Here is an 11,265-nt window from a genome sequence, read left to right on the forward strand (position 1 = left end):
TAACACTTCTAAATGCACATTAACGACAGAGTTCCAAAATATATTAAGCAAAAATTGATAAAACTAGATAAATACAGATTATAGTTGAGCACTTCAACTCAATTTTTCTTGTTCTATCAACTCAGCAATTGATAGAGCAAGTAGAGATAAAATTGACAAAGATAACACCATCAACCAATTGAATGTAATTGACATTCATAAACTCCACCCAACAATAACAGAATATGCGTTTTCTTCAAATGTACCAAGAGCATTAACCAAGACAGATAATATTGTGTTTTTGTCATAAAACAAACTCAGCAAATAAAAAAAAAAATGGAAATTGTACAAAGCATAGCCTCTGAATATAATAGAATTAAACTAAAATGAACCTGGTAATTTTAAGTATTAGCTGCTAATGGTAGCGTTTGGTAGATAAGCTCTTGGGCTCTGGATTAAAATAAATGGATTTGAATTCTGGTTCTGTTACGTACATGTTTTGGAACCTTGAATAATTTATTTAATTTCTGGTTGCTGTATTCTCTAATTTATAAAATGGGCTTAATAATTATCTATATCTCACAATATTGTCAAGATTAAAGTGATGATAACACATAAAGTGTTTAGGACAGTTTCATCACTTATGTGCAGTTTTCTTTTTTAAGAGGTGGGGTCTTGCTATGTTGCCCAGGCTGGACTTAAATTCCTGGGCCCAAGTGATTCTCTTGCTGAAGCTTCCTGACTACAGGTGCATGCCATCATGCCTGGCTCACCTGTATGTGTCTAATTGGCTACTCTTATGGGGAGGAAGGAGCCTTTGCTTGAGGCATGATTATTGATAACAAGGAGTGGCAGCAGCTGTTTGATTTTAAAATAATGTAAAGTGTGATGAATTCCTTGCCATTGATCTAGCATAACTTATTTATTTTAACATTAATAACTTAATTTATTTTAACATTTTTCTTGAGTATCCACAGTTGTCATTGTAAAAACATCTTTATTGGGGCATGATGTTGCTTTCTCCTCGATCTCACTATCTTGCTCGTTTCTCCTCAGCTCCCTCCGTACCCCCCACACTTGCCTGCATGGGGGAGTGTGTGCAAGGGAGGGGATGGGCTTGGTGAAAGCGAGGCATTCTTGCCCCCAGGAGCCCTGTGGAGGGAGATGGGAGGTGGAGGCTGCAAGGGATTCTGGGAAGCCATGGACGTGGAGAGGCTGCAGGAGGTGCTGAAAGATTTTGAGAAGGGGGGCTGGTATTTGTCTGGTCCTGGATCAGTTTCTTTGTCATGTAGCCAAGACTGGAGAAACAATGATTCAGTGGTCCCAAATTAAAGGGCTATTTTATTTTCAAACTGGAGAAAATAAATGGATAATTTCAGAACTTCAGCTCCTAAACCTCTGTCGAATATATTTCCTTTGATGAAATGAAGGAAAAGAACACTGAAAATTGTCACTGGATTTAATGGTATCCCTTTTACTATTCAGTGACTATGTGAATTGCTAACAGATCCAAGGAGAAACTATACAGGAACAGACACATTTCTCAGAGGAGTAGAAAAGAATGTGATGGTTGTTAGCCGTGTTTATCCGTCTTCAGAGGAAAACAATTCCAATAGTTTAAACCAAATGAATGGTGTTATGTTTTCTGGAGATTCACCACGCTATACTGAGAGGTGTATATAAATCAACCAAAGGTTTCTTTGTCAGCCCCATGACAACAAATGGTTTGCCTGAGAGCACAGACGAAAAAGAATGAAACTCAAATGAAAAGAAAAATCACAGGGACTCTCCGATCTCTGAATTGGAAGTTTCTTCAGTGAGCCCTGTAAAAAATAAACGCCCAGATGAAGACAGTGTGAAAGCTGAGGGACATGAGGTAAAAAGACTCAGGTTTACCAAGAAGCTAAAGTCAGAGAAACGGCCAAACAGTTGCCAGTGAAATTTCTTTAGTTATGGTAGAAGAAACGGAGGCATCATCTTCATCTCAGGATAAGGACAAAGAAAGTAGGTGTACCAGGCAGCACCGTACAGAAGACAATGAAGAAGAGGATGATGAGAAAGAAGAAGGTATTTAGAGACCATCTGTAAAAGGGTGGAGCAAGGAGATCCTCAAATTCTTGTACTTCATTTTTTTTTTCCTGAAAGATCTTAACATAATGGAACTCCTTATAATGCTGATGTTGGGCTTTTCTCCCACCTGTATGTAGTTGCTGCAGAATTTCAGGGGATATGATTTGAACTATAGAATATCAGAATTCATGAAACTTAACTGTGGAGGTAATTTAAAAATAAATTTAACTGTAATAACATTTGCTTATTTCTAGAGTCTTTCATGACATCAAGAGAAATGATCCCAGAAAGAAAAAACTCAAGGAAAAGAACTGAAGATCACCTAACTGTGAATGAAGAGACTTCTGAGGAAAATAATCAAATGGAGGGATCTGATCTGTCTCAAGCTGATGAAGATTTACTGCATTCTCAAGATAGTGAAAACACAGACCCTATAGTTCTTCTGACTGGCAGGAAACAGAAGAATTAATAGGATCCAATTCCTGTAAAACCAGAGAGATTCTCTCAGAATCATCCATTGAAAATCATGATGGAGCCACAGAAGTCACAGATGAACCAATGGAACAAGATTATTTAGAAACATTCAGATGTGGTATTTTGCATACAGTTCTGGCCTTAACACTGTATAAAACTTTTTATTTATTTTTTTGAGTCAGAGTCTCACTCTGTTGTCTGGGCTGGAGTGCTGTGGTGTCAGCCTGGCTCACAGCAACCTCAAACTCCTGGGCTTAAGAGATCCTACTGCCTCAGCCTCCCAAGTAGCTGGGACTACAGGCACACGCCACCATGCCCGGCTAATTATTTTTTCTATATATTTTTAGTTGGCCAATTAACTTCTTTCTATTTATACTAGAGATGGGATCTTGCTCTTGCTCAGGCTGGTTTCGAACTCCTGACCTTGTGCGATCCTCCCACCTTGGCCTCCCAGAGTGCTAGGATTAAAGGCATGAGCCACCACACCCAGCCTATATAAAACTTTTATGTAAAAGTGGACCTTTACTTTTTATAAGAGAAGCACATTGTAAAATAAGAGTTGTGCATGTAAGAACTGTGAATATCAGCTCCTCTGGGTCCTGCTTACTGCTGACCTTTTTTTTTGTTCTGATCAAATCAGTAGTTTGTATATAGATTTTTTTTTTTTTTTTTGAGACAGAGTCTCGCTTTGTTGCCTGGTCTAGAGTGAGTGCCATGGCGTCAGCCTAGCTCACATCAACCTCAAACTCCTGGGCTCAAGCAATCCTTCTGCCTCAGCCTCCCGAGTAGCTGGGACTACAGGCATGGCGCCACCATGCCCGGCTAATTTTTTGTATATATATTAGTTGGCCAATTAATTTCTTTCTATTTATAGTAGAGACGGGGTCTCGCTCTTGCTCAGGCTGGTTTTGAACTCCTGACCTCAAGCAATCCACCCGCCTCGGCCTTCCAGAGTGCTAGGATTACAGGTGTGAGCCACCTCGCCTGGCCTAGATTTTTTGTTTGAATTTAGAATTCAACTTTTTATATTGGAAAGTAATAATTATAATTTTGAAAATTTTTGATATTATCACATTTAGTTTATTCATATGCAAAAAAGCTTTTTGTCTTGTCTCTTTCTGACAGCTCTAACAGTTTTCATATTTTTGGTCATAGTTTCAACATTTTAACATGTGAATTATAGTGTTTCATGATAGTTTCCAGATTTTATTGTTTGACTATGTACAATGGAATGTAAGTCATATGTACATATATATAGGATTCTAAGGGGGCAAATGTTTTTTTGTTTCTATAGAAAAGAGATGAATACAGTGGTACTTTTTCTATTGGTAATGATTGAGTTCATTTCTTTCAGAAGACATTTTCTTTCTCTTCTGACTAATTCAAATAAAATCTGGCCCTTGTGAAACCCTGGAAATCTTAGGTCTGTTGAAATACCAGGTTAAACACAATCCAAGAGATCTGTTCAAACTGAAATTCTTTTGTATACTTGTGAGGTGCCTGAGAAAAAAGACTTCATTATTTATGAGAAAATGTGCTTTATCTTGGAAATTGTGCTCAAACATTATCTTACTATCTTGCAGAATGAATGCTTATGAAGCTGACATGAGACCATCTCAGAAGAACTGGGCAGGTTCGTTGACCTTTTGCTTTTCTGAACATTGTGAATATTATACATTTCTTTCTGAATTATTCTAGAGTATGCAGATGTCAATGGTATGAAATACCATTGTACTGGAAGAATTAATATATTGCTTTAGTAATGTACATGAGCTAAATGACTGAAACTTTAGAGGTGCATAGAACCACCATAATTTGTACAACATTTTGAAATGCATTAACTATTTCTGAACATGTTTCTTTAACAGCCAGTGTTATGTTTTTCAGATCAACACAAAGCACAATAATTACACTCAATACTTTCAAATTCACATATTTAAAGTCATGCAAGCTGCAACTTCCCTGCCAAAACTACTGTATGCCAAATTTATACCTGTTTCTTCAGCTGTACCTTTTGATATTTAGAATTTTTAAATTTCTGTAAAGTAGATTTTGTAGGATGTGATGTGTTTGCTGTCTTTGTGAAGTGGTATAACTGAATGCTTGGGCTTTCAATACAATATTCATATAAAGCAATAAATATTAATGTTATTTTTTAAAAACCACTAGAAAACAAACAAACAAACAAAAAACACATCCCAATCTTTATTGTGGATAACACTGGGGACTGATTCACATTCCAGAGGCCAAACTTTGCCACCTCTCACTGGTAGACCATATTTTTTGCAATTGACTCATATAGCCATCCCCTTGAGAGCCCCCACTTGATTGATTAATGTTGTTAATAAAAATGAAAACCAGGATTAGGAGAGAGAATTCATTCATTTCATATATTATTATTCAGCACCTACTTTGTAGCAGGTATTATGTTAGCTAATGGGGAAACAGCAGCAGAATTTATGGTCTACAGGTGAAACAAATACAGAAAATTATAATTAAATAAGCAATTATAATAAAAGGTCTTGAATTGAAGTATATTTAATAGACAAAGAAGAATGCTTTGAGTTCAGCTTCCCTTTTCAGTTGCTACTCCATTACCCACCCTTGTAAACATTAAGGGTAGAGAATTGGAGTAAATCAGAACAGTTGGCTGGGCTGGTCGATGATGGGAGGGTGGGGAAGGGAAACATCCCTCAGATGTGTCCGAATGTGCTCATAATGGTGTCACAGGCCCAAAGTAGAACACACCGTTAAAAGTTCACCACCCGGATCATCTTTCAAATTTAGAGATGCCAAAAGAGTTTAAGATTCCAAAATTAGGATCTCTTTTCTTTCTCCAAGCAAATATGCTTACCAGTATTGCCAATATGATTTTATGAGTATTTGTCAAAAGCTAACCTGAAGGAAAGACTATGTTTGTGAAAAGTAGAAAAAAAATTTATTGTAAAGAAACTCACTTTCTATAACTAGACTCTAATGTCATATTACATTGTGGTTTCCAATAATGTATCAGGAAACAGGTGTCTTATGAAGCCATAAAAGACAGAGATAGAACTCAACAGATGAAATTGGGTTGAATCAGATCTCATGGTCAGCATGTTTAAAAACGGTTCCTCAGATTAGGAAGGGCACAAAAAGCTAGACTAGAAGTGGAATACCAATGACTCAGATAACTGACTTTTTGACCACAACAGGGAGAAGAGTGACTTCAGTTTTGGAATCCTTGGGTGAATGATTACAGAAAGAGTAGGGATTTAAAATTAGCACGAGCATTCTCCTTGGCTACTCTGTCAGACTTAGCACTTTGCTGTATGGGGCAATTAAATACATTAAGAAATTTGAATCAGTTTTATAAAAGGTTTCTAGTAGCAATGTGAAATTTCTTCTCAATGGTGAATCTCTAAAACTAGAAGAGCAGTGGCCAAACCCATTTATGAGAACAATATAATTTTCCTGGGTTGGCAATACCTCATGGATTAAGTATGATTGAATAAAAAAGAATAACTGTGTAGTCCATAAAGCTGTTGGATATTTTTAAAAATTAGAAGATTCCCAAAGGAGAACTTAAGACCTAACATCTGATCTTTGTTAAAATTCCACTGAACATTAGTATAAAGTTTATAAAGTGTGCACAGGCTCATTTATTCAATGCTTGTAAGAACTGGTTAGATAGGTTATAATTTCCTGTTTTATAGATAATCAATCTGAAGCTCAGAGAGTTTGTATGACTTACCAATGCTCAAATTACTGGTAAGTGGCAGATTAGGAATTTCTTCCTTTTTGTATTCTTCAGCTTCATTGGAATAGGATATAATTTGGATATGTAAATAATCTCTACGAAAATATTATTCAAAGATGCAAAAATTTACCACCATTTTCAAAAAAAGCATGCCTAGATGAATAACAAAGGTGGCTCACGCCTGTAATCCTAGCTACTTGGGAGACTGAGGCAGGAGGATCACTTGAGCCCAGGAGTTTGAGGTTGCTGTGAGCTAGGCTGTCATCATGGCACTCTAGCCCAGGCAACAGAGTAAGAATCTGTCTCAAAAAAACCACAAAAAAACAAAAAAACAAAAAAAAGGAAAAATTAGCCAATTAGCCGGGCATCATAGCACTAGCCTACAGTCCCAGCTACTCCTGAGGCTGAGGCAAGAGGATCATTTGAGTTCAGGAGTTTAAGGTTGTAGTGAGCTATGATGACACCAATGCATTCTACCCAGGGTGACCAAGTAAGACTCTTGCCTCAAAAATAACAAAAATCAAACTACCAAGTAATTTTATGTCAAGTGTAGGTCACACCTTGAGATCTTGTTCCTTGATTTGGTAAATTTAAACAAATGATTAGATTATTAATTACTATTAATAAATGGCATTGAAAGGTATCACTTTGTTTTATTTACATAAGTAATATGATCTTATTGTAGAGAAGTTTGAAAATAGCAGTAAGCCAAAAGAAAGATTATCCAACCCTCAAATTTTTTTTTCAGCATATTTTGGGGTTACAAATTTTAAGGTTTCAAATAATGCCCTTGCCCCCCCTCCCTCCACAAGTTTGAGCCTCAAGCGTGACCATTCCCCAGATGGTGTACGTCTCACTCATTATGTATGTATATACCCGCCCCCACCCCCTCCCACCTGCCCAATACTCTATTACTGTAGTACCTATGTGTCCACTTAGGTGCTGCTCAGTTAATACCAGTTTGCTGGTGAGTATATGTAGTGCTTGTTTTTCCATTCTTGGGATACTTCACTTAGTAGTATGGGTTCTAGCTCTATCCAGAAAAATACAAGATGTGCTATATCACTGTTGTTTCTTAGAGCTGAATAGTACTCCATGGTACTTTAGTGTATTTCTTTCTAGTCTTTAATATAAGTGTATATACATATATAAACTAAAATATATACATAAAGAAACATACCCAAATCTATAAACACATAGATTTAAATATGCACATTTAAAATATATGCACATTTTAAATTTATATGCATATATTTATATATATACAGATAAAATAATTAAGACTATTCTATATATTCTGCTTATATATTGAATTTTAAAAACTTACCATGGACATCTTTACATTAAATAATTATACTTCTACACTATCTTTTGTTATGACATTATTGGACACTTCAGATTGTTATTGTGAATAATACTGTGATGGATATCCTTGTAGTTATGCCTTTTCCTAAATTCTCAGTTATTTCCCTAAGGCAAATTTCTAGGAGTGAGTTTTAATGCACATTGACAAATTGTCCTCCAGGAAGTGGTACTTCCACCAGCAGTGTAAAAGTGTTATTGTTTTCTCATGTACAGCATGAGTATTTTCAGCATATCAGTTGGCATTCATTAAAGTTCCCACGTGCTCACAGTTCTGTCCTCCTGGGGATCTTATGTTCTAAATGGCTGGCTGAGATACATATGGGTAATGGAGTGACAGGCAGACCAACTGGATTGCAAGGTTTAAATAAGATAATCCATGTACGGCATATAGCAGAGTATCTACATGCAGTAAATGTTAAGTATATAGTAGCCATTTATTATTGTCATATTTTAGCTTGGAAACGTCCTCTTCATCTCCATCAGGAAAAGTCTTTTATCAGCATCCAAACAAAATACAATCTCCTTTCTGATATCTTTTTTAATTCCTCAAAAGTTGATTTAGGCCCTTTTTCTCTGCACTCAGCACACTCTATATATATTTCTGTTGTATGTCAGATCACACTGTAACGTAATTATTCTTTTATCTCTTTGACTCTGTCAGTACATTGTTAAAGGCTGGTGAATAAGGACTATGTCTTATCTCTGCCCACAGCTCTGGTCCTGACACTTGGTAGCAATGCAATAAATGTTTGTTAACAAGAGTCAATGGATGAAAAAACAAATGAATACAAATTTTGCATTTCAGATGAGTGACCCAAGACTTCCTCAGTACTCTTCATCACAGGATTTGATTTAAGGTATGGAAGAAAGTCGATAAAGACTATCTATGGTCTCAGTTCCTTGGAAGTTGGCAATAGAATTAAGAAAGCTATGGGGAAAACTCTGGTTTAGGGTGTTATTGAAGTTTCATCACCATACTTGTGATGTGTGGGTAAGAGCTCCTTCATTTCTGCTTGTGTAGTTGGATTGTGTCATTGAAGAAGAGAAACCTGCCAAGTTCTCTGAAGAATGGAAAACTAGCATATTCTTGTGGAGATGTCTACTCAGACTACATTCCTTCCCCCTAATTCACATGGGTAGGCCACTTTAGTACTCTAATTCTACCACTTCCTGGGCATAATTGATTGAGTGAGGGTAGACACCTGACTCAGTAGGAGCCAATCCATTCATAGTACTGAATCAATTAGATTCTGTCCCTAGGGAATTAGGACTCAGAGCCTAGTTGGGCTCTGTGCTTTAAATCTGAGGAGATACCCTTAGCTTAATTTCAAAAGTTTTCCATTTTCACTTGCTATTCAAGTGGTGTTTGTTACTTCCAATCCAAAGGATTTTGACCCAGGCAGTAGGATGGTTGATTTTACACGTATGGTAGTGCTTTGAAAAGTGTTATCTATCGTATTAATAATAGTGCTAAGGTTCTGGCCCAAAAGACATGTCCGAGGGGTCCTGAAGGTTGAGTGCCTTATCGTCACTTCAGCCAAGGGTCAAGATGGAGCACAAAAACATCCTGTCTTGACTACGATTCAGATGGGTGTTGGGCTATACCCTGACCCGGTGCTGACCCTGATGCAGCCCTGGGAACCTCAGAATTTCTGGACTAGCCTTTCATCTTAGCACATTGGCAGAGATGAGGATTAAGATCCTTTGAATCGGAAGCAGCCTGCTGATATAAGGGGAAAAGCTGCAAGGCTTGTGAAATTCCTGGGAAAAGTTTTAAAATATGCCTGTGGCTTATCATTTAGACTTTTGAGAGTGAAAGGGGCACTATTAATAGTTATAACAGAACAACAGTCATAAAGTGGAACTGTCTTTGGCAAACGGCGCTACAGTGTCACCATATCTCTGGGCGATTTGTAGTGATTTACATATATATTTAATTAAGAAAGGTCATAAAAACTGGTATTTATTTTTATTTGGAAGCACTCACATTATTGTTTTAAAAACAAATTCTTATTCATTACAGACAAAAATTATAAAATGTAGATATGCAATAAGAAGGCAATAAAAAATAACCTGTCCTCCACCTCTGAAGGATGATGACTGTTAATATTTTGGCATACATATTCTAGATTTTTCTATTTATTCATATAATATGCTTAAATAAAAAATTAGACCATATTGTACATATTATTGTATAAATTGCCTTTTAATGTCCTTTCTATGTCTGCATAATTTTTAATGATTATTTTCTAATTTGTTTATTGTGTGCCGCAGTTCATTTAACAATCCCTATTCTGGGCCATTTAGGCTGTCTCCAGTTTTACTAGTTGTGCTTTAAAAGACCATTCATTCTCTTGAGATATTTTATCTCATGAAATAAATGTGGGGTAGTAGAGAGGTGGTTTGTACGTAGGATCATGCCCTCAGAGACCTCTCAGGTTAGAAATCCACTATGAATTGTATACATAAGCCTATTAAAACATTTTTAACTTGTCACCAAATCAAATGTAAGTTATTCTTTTTTTTCTCTTCTTTCCAGGACAAAGGGAAGCATTTGGAAGCAGGGCCTGTGCACCCCCTTGTGTCACCTGGGTGGAATGTGCTGCTGGCATGACATTCCCTCTCTGCCCAAGAACAGGCTTTGCTGATGCTGAGGAGGAAGTCGGCTTTGCAAAAGACACTGTAAGGGAAATCAAAACTCACAAAAAGACTGTAATTTCTCTTTATGTCCATAGGGATTTTCTGTGCCATGAAGTGATCTTGACTTTTAAGTACATTATTAGATAAGATTTTCTTTCTATTGTAGCCCACCTTTGGTACGATGGCATTTTGTATAATAAAAAAAAATTTTTTGACAGTAGCATATTCATTGAAAAGCATATAGCAATTATTATAACAAAAGAGATAACAATCATTAACATTTTGATGTATTTTTTTCTAGTATTTTTCCTGCATATACAGATATATACATATAGGTATGTAAATTATATAGCAGATAGTATACTATTATAAGAGTTTGCCTCTGCCTTTAAAAAAAATTTATGTATTCATTTCATTAAGCAAACCTCAGATTACAAAGCCGAGGCCAAAATAATTTTGCAGTTAGAATGTGTTCAAGACACCAGTCACAATTTAACTGGATTAGACTTCAACACAGAGATGATGTGTCCCTCCAAATAAGCTTCACTTCGGAAGATTACATTCCTCCAATGTGTCAACAGATGATAAATACACTTTCTTCTCCCTGTCACTGAGGAAGACATTTTCTTTCTTTTTTTTTCTTTTTTTAAAATTTTTATTAAAAATAGAAACTTTTAAACTTTTTTCCCTTTTTTATTTCTTATTTGTATCTTTATTAAGAACATAGAAATTTTCTTTCTTGATGGGCCAACGCTATTTCTTTTTTGCTGCTCTTTTCCCTTCTCCTTTCCTTGGTTTCCCCTTTCCATGGAGCTTCTTTAGATGCACTTGCTCATCTCTAAACTTCTGACTCTCATCTTTGCAGAGGCCAAGAAATCGGAGTGTTCCCATGGGTGCAAGATAAGTGTTGTGATTTGATACCAATTGTAAGTCTGCTTCCTCTTGGCCAAAGGCTGTTCACGAAACAGTTTCACCCCTTCCGTGGACTTAGAATCAGT

At 36.4% G+C, this 11,265-nt stretch overlaps 1 long non-coding RNA gene and 2 pseudogenes across 1 annotated transcript; 2 read left to right on the forward strand and 1 right to left on the reverse strand.

Moving 5' to 3' along the window:
- Nucleotides 1-1,181, reverse strand: part of LOC105855806 (large ribosomal subunit protein uL1 pseudogene) — a 43,013-nt pseudogene extending 41,832 nt beyond the window's left edge.
- On the forward strand, nucleotides 1,180-3,692 carry LOC105855749 (serine/threonine-protein phosphatase 4 regulatory subunit 2-like; annotated as a pseudogene).
- Nucleotides 3,693-3,969: 277 nt separating this feature from the next.
- Nucleotides 3,970-10,864, forward strand: LOC142861037 (uncharacterized). Its single transcript, XR_012922101.1, has 3 exons — nucleotides 3,970-4,156; nucleotides 8,433-8,484; nucleotides 10,167-10,864. It is a non-coding gene; the product is annotated as an uncharacterized LOC142861037 (long non-coding RNA).
- The last annotated feature ends 401 nt before the right edge of the window (nucleotides 10,865-11,265 follow it).

This window comes from Microcebus murinus, chromosome 1 (genome assembly GCF_040939455.1).
Source record: "Microcebus murinus isolate Inina chromosome 1, M.murinus_Inina_mat1.0, whole genome shotgun sequence".
NCBI lineage: Eukaryota > Metazoa > Chordata > Mammalia > Primates > Cheirogaleidae > Microcebus > Microcebus murinus.